The 11,945-nt window shown below is 28.3% G+C and overlaps 1 non-coding gene across 1 annotated transcript; it reads left to right on the top strand.

The window, feature by feature from the left end:
• The first annotated feature begins 11,602 nt into the window (after positions 1-11,602).
• TRNAD-GUC (transfer RNA aspartic acid (anticodon GUC)) lies at positions 11,603-11,674 on the top strand. The gene has a single exon. It is a non-coding gene; the product is annotated as a tRNA-Asp (tRNA).
• Positions 11,675-11,945: the final 271 nt, after the last annotated feature.

Genomic DNA, 11,945 nt, shown 5'->3' with positions numbered 1-11,945 from the left:
GAAATATAAAAGGATTAATTTAGAGGGGAGGGGTGAATTATTTACCACAAAAATAAATCCTAGATTCCTTATATGTCAATTCAAAACATAAACTCTGATAGAATTGTTGTTACTCTATTAACATGCAGGCACTTGTTTAACACCAACAATATGTTGTAACTTAGCAAATATTGAACATGTAGATCTTAAGATATTATCTTGTGATTAACCTTAATTAACTTAGTTGCATACACATGAAAGAAATAGCATGAACACAAGTGACACCAAGATTTAACGTGAAGACCCAATATGGAAAAATGCACCAATTGCAACTAGTTACTAATTTTCACTCTTCTGAAGTGAGCCTTTTTAGGATCCAACCCTATTAAATGTTACAAAATACACTATTATATGTGACCCTATTAGGAGTGGCCTTATTAAAGGTCTTTAGACACTTCAATCTAGAAATGCCACCTTGTTAGAGGATTTGGCAAATAGTTGTTAGGCTAATTGTGTTAAGAGATTTGATACACTACTACAATGGTTAGAGAGTAAAAATGATATGACATGATTGTTGATGCAACTGTATTGTTGATTTTAGATCTCAATTCTAGCTCAAACACTTGATCCTTCCTGATGAGATTAATCTTTGCTACTCAACAAAGATATTATGCTTATCCTTCCAATTCACTTCCTCAAAGCATCATCTCATCTTCCACACATTCTCACACATTCAATCCTCAACTTGACCTTATACTTATATCATTGACATTGTCAAGTTAGCTTGAATACAAATTAGAATAATTAATATTCATCTCCTTAGTTGGCTAGAACCAACAAACAAATCCATTAAACTCAATATGCCAAAACAAGAAAATCCTTTGTTAGCTGACCCTATCTACTAATACTAAAATGATTTTCTTGTGTTTTCCAAGTGAAATCGATTAATACTACATCTTTACAAACTTCCTTTGGTAACCATGTGAGCACAATTAGCACTAGTTCCATCCAACTTTCCTTTGTTACCCTTTGTTACCCAAGTGAGCTTGGTTAACACTCAACTTCTATAAACTTCTCTTCGAAACCCAAGTGAACTCAGCAAACACTATCTTCTAAACTTAACAAACACTAGAATGCTTGGCATACATTGACTAGTAAAGATATGACATTTTTGTAACATCAAAGATAATATACAACTAATCAACAATCTCTAACTTATCTTTTTAGAGTGTCTCCTAAATATTAATTACTCTATTATCACTTATTACATAACTTATCACTTATTTCATAACTAACAATAGGTTACCCTAGAACTAACCACTTTAGGTCCCAGACCCCTACTGCAAGCAACTCCCAAAGACATGCACCTAGACAACCTTTCCTAAATATTAAAATCATAGTTGTGTCCCATACCACAAGGCCCATAATTATTGAGCTTGGTTCCTTAACAGGAAACCCAAAAATAGTTGGCTTTCCCAACACAAGTAAACATAAATTCACCACAAAGAAAAACTCATAAATACCATCATTATATCTAAAACATACAACCATCATAAAAGAGGTCACAAAAGGAAAACTTCTGGTGTACATCCTAGTTGGCCAACTAAACAACTCATAGTAAAAAGAACCATCATGAAAATAACATTTAACTAAAGGTATATTAGCATGAATGGTGATGATACTACATTGGGGGAGTATCCTAAGAATTGGAGAGTATTGATATGTTGCATTCATGTATGTATTTGTCATTGATGTCAACATAGTAGTAATTCTATAAAGACTGGAATAATAGTAGTCAGAGATCTTAGTATGTGTAGAAGTTGAGGAAGGTTTAGATGATGCACAGTGAAGGACATGTTCCTGAGGTTGTCTTGATGGTGTGGTTAAAAGGACTAAGTTTGAGTCCATGGTGTAAGAAAGTTACACATGATTTACTAGAAACAGTGCAAAAATAGAGTACTAGAAAATAGTGTTTTGATGATCTATCACTATCTTTCATCTGAGATGTAATAAGGAGATGCACAATCACACAATGATAGAGGACATTCATGTGTTGACATCAACATGTGCACAAGTTGTGGTATCACACGTGTGAAGTTTTGTATAGACTGTGAATTGACAATGCTATTGCAATTGTGAATTAATTACTTATCTTATTTTTATTAATTGGGAAAGCTTCAAGGCCAACTCAAGGAATTATTATGAAGATACAATATAAAGGAAAGTTGTTTTCCTTATTCGTAATGTATCTGGGAGATAAAGATCAAGTGGAATGCAAAGTATTAGTGCACAGTGCGAGAAAGAGTAAAATGTTTACTGAATGCATTAAGTGATCCAAGGGATCATTGGATGTGTAGTTTGTGATCTGGTTAAAAGATTAGAAGGAGCAGAAGTCTAGTTAACAAGACAAAGATAGAGGAAGGAAGTACATTTCAGTTCTATTATTCTGCAAGGAATAATACAAAGATCATTTGGATAGTGGGTTCATTGATCTTAACCTTGAAGCTATTTGGGAAATGGGTCCAGCTACCTTTTGCAACTCCTAATAGGGTTGGCACAACTCCTAATAGGGATTCAAAGTCTCCTGACAGGGACTCATATGTATTGAATGTTGTAATAGACTCCTAATAGGGTCTATCCTCTAACAAAGAATATTTATCTTAGTACATCATCTTGTGGGTACCATTCCCACCGAGGTTTTCCCTCTAATCAATAGTTTCCCTAGTTAACAAATCTAGTGTTAATTGTTTATGAGTATCTTATTGTGGTTTCAATTTATATTACTCATATGGTTAAAGATTGTTTAAAGTTAATGATTGTGATAATAGTTGTATAACTGATTCACCCCCCCCCCCCCCTCCTAGTTATATCAGTAGACTATTTATTCTAACAATTGGTATCAGAGCATCAGGTCCTTGAAGATAAAGCTTTAAAACTTTGAAAGATTGATGGTGAATATGTTTAGGAAAGGTAGTCCAAGATTCAATGGGGCTAACTATGATAGTTGGAAGGAAAATATGAAGACTCATTTACTATGCATAGGTCAAAGATATTGGCTTTTGATAAAAGCTAAGAAGACAATTGTTGAAGAATCAAGGCTAGAGGAATGTAGTGAGGGAGAAAGAGATCTATTCATGTGTAACATGAGAGCCAGAGAATCCCTACTGGTCAACTCTTCCAGAGAATGAATACAATCAAGTAAAGGAATTTCAAACTTCTCATGAAATTCGGAAAGCATTAGAAGTTACTTTTGAAGATGATGATCATGCAAAAAGAATGAGATTGCAAAATTGGATTTGTGCATTTCAAGATGCTAAGATGAATCTATAAGAAGTTATGTTGGTAGAATATAAGAAATTGTTGTAGGTATTAAGTCTCTTGGTGGAACTAAACATGATGATGAGGTTATATGGAAGATTTTGAAAAGTTTGACACTACCATTCAAGAAGACAACTTAGATGATTTAGCTAGTAATGCCTTGCACCAAAGATTTCACAAAGGAAACATTTCTTGGAAGGTTAGAGTCTTTCAAAGGAGAATTGAGATAGTCAGGAGAACTAGCTAGAATTTAGATAACTTTCAGTGCTCTAAACATTCAACCTAATCTATCAAGAAGTGAAAGTGCAAGAGGAGACTTTTCTAGTAGTAGCAGATCTGAAGAAGATAAAAAGATTGAAGAAGGAATAACCCTTCTGGTAAGAAGAGAGAAAGATGGTAAGAAACTCTTTAAGTTTTGTAACTTTGATGAGTATGGTCATTATGCATCTAAATGTCTTAAAATAGAGAAAAAAATTAGACGAAAATTGAATCCTACAAGAGATAAGGATAGAAATTGTTTATATGCTAATGAGGATGAAGAATTTGATGAAAGAGATCAAAGTGAAAGTGATGATAAACTAGGATTTGTGGCTATCAAGGAAGATGATCTTGATAGAGAAATTAGAGAAGAGAAAGCTCTAGTTACCCATGTTGAAAAGAAATTAGACTGGATAATTGATAGTAGATGTTCACATCACATGAATGGTGATAAGAACAAGTTTTTTAAGTTCATAAATCGTGATGGAGGTATTGTTAGAGTTGGTAACAATGCAACCTACCATATTACAGGGATTGTATCTATTACTCTCAATGGTAAAACTAACACTGATGATGTTTATTTTGTTGATGTTTTGAAACATAATCTGGTAATTATTGGACAATTGGTAGACAAGGGATATCTATTTCAGTTCACAGAGAAGACTTGCATTATCAAAGACAAAGATGGTAAGTTGATTGGTAATGGAACCAGATCCAAAGGTAATGTATTTCAGTTGAATACTACACTCAAAGGAATCTCATTCAGCAAACCAAGTTATAGATAAGAGATCAGCTATTGTTTCGTCCTAATAGGTGGATCAGTCAAATCCTTTGACAAGGTAGACTTAACAGACTTATGTAAATCTCTTTACAAAGTGCATACTTCATTGTATGTTTGTAAATCCTTTTGCAAGGTGGACCTAGCAGTCCTTATTGCTCCTAATAGGGCAGATCATCAGAAGTGATCATTGTAAGCCTTAACAGGCCAACTTTATACTATAGTACTAAAGCTTGTGGGTATCATCCCCACCCCAATTTTACTTTCTATTTGGAAGGTTTCTATGTCACCAAATTGTGTGTCAAAGTGTTAAATGAATGCTTTAATTTTTTTAGTTTCTCATGCATGCAATTAGATCAGAATACTCATGAAGGATTAATTGCTAATTAAGGATTAAAGTTTCTTAGTTACTTCAATTCACCTCTCCCCTCTCAGTAACTTAGCCTATCATAATATTTCCAACAATATATATATATATATATATATATATATATATATATATATATATATATAGAGAGAGAGAGAGAGAGAGAGAGAGAGAGAGAGAGAGAGAGAGAGAGAGAGAGTAAATACCCAAAAATAGAGAGAGGTCTAAAAAGACTAAAAATATATCAATGTATTCAATTAGAGTAAAAAGAGACTTAAGGAGAGAGGGGAAGGAGGTCCTAAAGAAGGATAGAGAGATAGACAAAGATATATGGAGATCAACAAGCATAAAGAACTTAACACAGAGGGGAAGAATCTAGAGATAAAATTAAAGGTGCATACTTGTTTTAGTTTTATAATACCATGTAATTCTTTGTTACAATTTTTTCATTCCTTTTTAGTTGACAAATTATGTTGAGACTTTTTTTTCCTTTTTTTTTATTTCCCATCTCCTTCAAAATAAAATACACTTGAAAATATTCCACCAAAACATGCACTTGAAAATTCTAGACCAGAAAATATGAATTTTAGTACTTTGATTTTTTTTTGAAAATAATGAGAAAAATAAATTATATTTAGATAAAACTAATATTTTTTATTAAAAATTAACAGGCTTCAAGAAAACATGGTTGGTTGATATAAACCTTTCTCCCTCGAAGTTGATTGTTACTTAACTATTGTTCAACTCATGTTTGATCACACAGTAGTTTGACTAAAGCCACAAATTATGTTTAATGAAACCTCCTCTAGCCACAAATTACGCTCAATTAAACCTATTATGGGCCTCTCTCTTGAAGTCACCTTGTTCATGTAGATTTTCCATCCTTCAAAGCTTTGATTGAAGGCTCAAAAACAACAATCTTGACAAATCTATATGCAAGATTGCTCTACGCATAATGAACTTTTCAATGATTATGTTTTTGTTACATATTTAGAATATAATGTTACTTTTAATGAATATAAGTTTTTATTGTATGCCAATTGATGTTTAATGCTTATGAAAGTATAGTAAATTAAGTAAAAAAGTTTTAAAAGTATATTCTCAATAGAAAATAATGTCATCTTTCCAACAAAATAATAATAATTGTCAAAGTTCAAAGATTCTTAAAGAACCCACCAACAAAGTTATGCAATAGTAAGTGAATTCACTTTTTAATTTCATTTATTTTTGTTAAAAAATAATTTTAATGAAGCTAAAAATAATAATCAAAAGGTATATTTAGAATTTACACACAAGATGTTAAGAATCTTAATGTATATCAATTTTGATATTTAAAATTTACTACACCATAAACTAAATAAAAAAATCTCAATAGATAATGTTGTCCACTTTCCAAAAAACAAAAATTGAATTTAAATAAATATAAAACAAGTTATGGTATAGTAAAAGAACTTGTATCTAATTTGCATTTAAGGTCACTTCAAAATTTAATAAAATACAAAATATTTAACATAATCAAATATAACCAATCGCAACATTAGGGCTAGAAATCTATATTTGAAAGAATCACAACTTTATCGATTTTAGGAAAAAAGTTACCTAATAGTAAGGGAGTGTCACTATTTGTATGTGTCTTAAAAAGTAACTTTTGAATGGGGTACAAAAATTAATACACATTAATGAAAAAAATATTCTTAGAATAAATATCTACTTCACATCATCTTCATAGTTGTATGTTGACCCTTTTGAGCATAGTGATCATGCATCATTAATACTTAACTTTAAATAGTTCAATAATTATTAACAATAGCATATTAATTTGAAAGCTCAGTGTAATAGTATATAAAATTGTAATAATAATATGTATCTATTAAATTATATTAAACTTAATAAACATATAATATGTTTACACATATTATTACTATTTCATATGCTATTACATTAAGCTTTCAAATTAATATACTATTATTAATAATTATAATTATATCAAATATAATTATAACTAGCATTTGCATGTCTTTCTACTAGCAATGATAAGTCGATAGGTGCTAGATAATAAAATTATTATTTTTAAATATAATCTTATATGAACAAATTAGATTATTAATAATTTTTAATTTAAATATCATAATATTTATTAAAATATTTTAAATAGATTAATAAATATTATTTATTTAAATTCAATTTAACATATATGAAAAAAATTATTTTAAAAAACTCCATCAAAGAATCTATAATGAAAAAATAATGTCTATAACAAATATTCTATTGATTAAATAAATTATAGAAACAAAAAACAATATTTAAAGAAAAACTAAAATAATTTTAAAAATAAAATAAAATAATTTATAAACTAAAACTTAAATCAATTTTAAAAATCAAAAGTTAAATAAATAAATATCACAACATGACCTTATGTGGAGATCACAAGTATTTATTTTTTAAATAAATAGAAAAAGAAAAACAATAATTAAAAGTGGAGATTTAAAATATTATTTTATGTGAAAAAATAGATTATTAATAATTTTAAATTAAAATAACATAATATTTACTAAAATCTTTTAAATAGATTAATAAATATTATTTATTTAAATTCAATTTATCAAATATGAAAAAAAAATCATTTCAAAAACCCATCGAAAAGTCTATTAATAAGAGAAATAGAAAAAGGTAATATGAAAAAATAGTAATATCTTAACAAATATATATTCTATTGACTAAATAAATTATAGAAACTGAAAAAATTAATATTTAAACATAAAACTAAACTAATATAAAAAATAAATAAATAAATAAAATTTAAAAACTATAATCTAAATCAATTTTAAAAATCAAAAGTTAAATAAATAGACAAGTAATTATTTTTTAAATAAATAAAAATGAAAAACAATAGTTAAAAGTGGAGATCAGAACTAATAAATATTAAAACAAGAGTTAAAAGTGGAGAGATAAAAATTGACCAGTAAATAATTAACAGGAAGGATTTATAATTTTTCGGCCAAACTGACAACTTTTCCAACCAACTAACAACTTTCCGTCCAACTGACAACTTTTCCATCAAAAAATCAAATTTTTGGAACAAAGTTCCCACAAATAGCCTATCGGCTAAATTAAGGTTTGATTTCTATTCTAAAATGCTAAATAGTCAAAATTGACCTTCTTTTTTCAAGCTTTATTTCTTCCTTATTATGTGATGTTTAAGGATGGTCAATCTAGAATATATCTAAGAGTGAAATAATCTTTACATTTTGATAGAAAGTAAATATACAAGGAGTGCTGGAGATGTATCTTTGGTGAATGAGGCTACATAAAATAGATACAATTTTTGAGAAGTGAACATTTCTATTATATTATCGTGTGTGCTTAGAGATAAAAATATAAGAGAGGTTTGATTGGTTATGAATGTACTAATTTGAATTAAGTCATTCAAATGACACAATTGAACCTAAGATAACATAGGCATCTACATTATGTGTGATAATGTTCAATTTTTAAATTCCAATATAGAAAATGCATGTTACATAATGTGCATGAATATGAAATACTTTATCCTTGATTAGGAGTTGTTGGAGAAATTACTTGAAGATGTAGCAAATTTGGATCACAATAGTATGAGTTCCATAATATGTCCATAATAATACTAACAGGTATAGATGCAGAAGGATATGATGTGGAAGGAATGCTAGAGGAAGGAAAAGTGGAGGGACCATTAGGGGTATGAATGGAAGTGGTAGGCATAATGATATGAGTTGTAATAGTGATGGAAAGGACAACTATGGAAATTGAAGGCTTCAAAGAGGATCAAGGATTAGAGAATGCACCATTAAAATAGCCAAGTACCAATTCTATTGAAGAATAATATAGGGAAAACGAAGAACACACTAATGTCTTATGTACAAGAATAGCTAATTGTAGCCAAGAATAAGCACAAATTATTAACCATCAAGGTTTCTCAAAATGGTTTTTAACTTGAGCATAAAGAAATACATCACTTATTTTTATCCTCGATTAAGTAGCCATGTCAGGGTTTGGACAAGCACTTCGCAAGGGAAGAATAACGTCTCAAGTAATTTTTGGTAGAAAAAAAATACAATGAATACAAGTAATAAAATATGAATAATTATAAATTATTCTTAGATTATAATTTTTTTTTTTTAAATGATTAAATTTGAAAATAAAATTCTAGAGGAAAGGTCACATAATGAACGGTTAAAGAATATAAAATTTATGAAGCACTAATTTGAGAAAGTATAATAAAATACATTTAAATATGGTGATGCAAGTAGAAGCTTAAATTGGTGGAGGACATTTTTATTTATTAAGGTTACAATCTATAAGAGGTGCCAGATAGGTTGGGTTCCCCAAAAGTATAAATGAACAAAAGCATTCTAGGAATAATTTTTGCATATAAACTACTCTTGTCTAGGCAATTAGATCAGATAAAAAAAAATCATCTTCATTAGATCACAATGATAAAGAAACTCATCTTAGGTCAATGAGAAAGCTTAAAATTTTGATAAATTAAAATACAATACTTAGCTTGATTTCTAATTCACTAATATTCTAGATTTTAAGGGTTAACTTAGATGAAGCTCTTTGATTTTTGAAGCTCGTCATTAATTCGAATTTACGCATGTCAATATAAACTTAGCACGTGTGGATATAAACTAACATTTGTGTAGATTTAAATTGATAAAAGATAAACATGATGCAATACACTTATCTTAAATATTTATTCTTTTGTTCTTGCTTATCGCAATGAGCATAAATGCTTAGAAAATGTTTTTTTGTAGAATATGTTGGATAATAGGATCATCTCCTCAATCAAACCATTTTGATGATCTCCATTAATAAGTGAATGTCCTTAACTATCACAAACAAGCACATGAATTGACATAACATACTCGAAATCAATTCACAACAACCATTACTAGCAGTCACATGCTTTTGTACATGCAATGAGTGCACCGATAGAAGATGAGATTTAAGAGAAAAATGTAGAATGAACATTAAATCATGTAAATATAATTTTATTTAAATGAAAATACAAAATTTAAAAAGTTGAAGATTAAAACATAGATATAGAATTTACAATATTTAAGAAATTTGAATATTGCTCAAGAGACATGTTCAATAATTTCAAGATTTTACAATTAAATTTAATTTATCAAATATGGAAAAATAATCATTTTAAAAAAACCTATAAAAAGTTCTATTACGAAAAATTAATAAGAGAAATACAACAAAAAAAAATGAAAAAATAATGATTTCTCTAACAAATATTTTATTGACTAAATAAATTATAGAAACTGAAACAATATTTAAAGCAAAAACTAAACGAATATAAAAAAATAATTTAAAAACTAAAACCTAAATCATTTAAAAAAATCAAAAGTTAAATAAATAGAAATCAAACATAAGCTAATGTGAAGATCAAAGTAACTTTTTTAAATAAATAAGAAAAGAAAACAATAGTTAAAAGTGAATATTTAAAATATAATCTTATGTGGACAAATTAGATTATTAATAATTTTCAATTTAAATTATAACATAATATTTACTAAAATCTTTTAAATAGATTAATATATATTATTTATTTAAATTAAATTTATCTGAAAAAAAAAATCATTTAAAAAATCCATCAAAAAATCTATTATGAAAAATTGATAAGAGAAATACGAAAAAAAAATGTCTAACAAATATTCTATTGACTAAATAAATTATAAAAACTAAAAAACAATATTTAAAGAAAAAATTAAACTAATATAAAAATTACATTAAAATAATTTAAAAACTAAAATTTAAATCAATTTTAAAAATAACAAATTAAATGAATAGAGATCACAACATGAGGTAATGTGGAGTTAACAACTAATAAAGATGAAAACAAGAGTTAAAACTAGAGTGAGATAAAATTGGCCGCTAAATAATTAATAGGAAGGTTTTACAATTTTCTAGTCAAATTGAAAATTTTCCAACCAACTAATAACTATTCCATCAAAAATTCAATTCCGGAAACAAAGTTCTCACAAATAGCCTATCGACTATAATAGTCTTTCTAATTTTAGTGTGTAAATTATTTGTATTCGATTTAAAAAAGAAATGTAGGCAATAGAAAAAAGAACATCATATTCAGTGTGAATATGCAAGTTTGTAGCATAGAATTGATTGCGACATGATTGGTATAATTGAAAGTCACATTTCTAAATTAAATAGATGTTTTAATTATTAATTCAATATATTACTATTATAAATATTTAAAGATAATTGAACTTTGCTTCTTTGAAAATATAGATAATTTGACAAGGATAACATTTAAATTATTACATTTATTAAAACTATCATATTAAGACCACTAACAACACTCTCTTAACAAAAGTTTGAAGAATTATATAATATAATCTAAGATATTCATACATGTAATTAAAAATTTCTAAATCAAAAAAATGATTAAATCAATAAAAATGCCTCAGACGCCTTTCCCCTAATTTTTCTCATTCGGAAAAATATTATTATTATGTCAATTGTGGAAACTTGAAAGAATGGTTGATGCGTAAATTATTTGAGCGGCACAAAAGCCTAAAGAATTAGAGAATAAATAGCATCCAAATAAAATAAGGGCAGAGCGAAAATCGAGGAAGGAGGTTTCAAACAAGTCTCTCTAATGGAGAAGCACCACTGTAAAACAAAAAGATACCAATTTTCAAGCTGTTCAATGCTGCGAAAATCTTCCCTCTGTAGAGTCATCTTAATTTCTAAGCTCTTTTTCTGTCACATAAAAATAAGTAATCGCGAGGAGATTTGACCTTTAAATCTTCCCGTCCTAGATTTTGCAGCAGCTTAAACTGAAATGGTGCTCGCTCCTAACTCATTTTTATAGTTTCCAGGAGTATCGGCACAAAGTCGTTGTAGTATAGTGGTGAGTATTCCCGCCTGTCACGCGGGTGACCCAGGTTCGATCCCCGGCAACGGCGTATTTAAATTTTAATTTTCCGAACTGTTTCTCTCACTTTCAGGAAATTGAGAACACTGTGCATGCACGCTGTTTTTAACCTTTTACTTTCGAAGGATGCAAGTGTTCCTGAGATTTGCAGCCGCCATGCAGAGACTGAATTTGGTTGTGAGTACATCTGTGACAAATTCGGATGCTTTTACAATATTTTTACTAACAAAGGGTGTATTGTTCTACTAAGTGTTTATGTGGTTCGTGCATCTAAATTATTAAGAGAGTAAAATTAAATTTAT

This window comes from Cupressus sempervirens, chromosome 2 (genome assembly GCF_028749045.1).
Source record: "Cupressus sempervirens isolate cs-2001-9-10 chromosome 2, ASM2874904v1, whole genome shotgun sequence".
Taxonomy (NCBI): Eukaryota; Viridiplantae; Streptophyta; class Pinopsida; order Cupressales; family Cupressaceae; genus Cupressus; species Cupressus sempervirens.
This window is presented reverse-complemented; position numbering and strand designations above follow the sequence as displayed.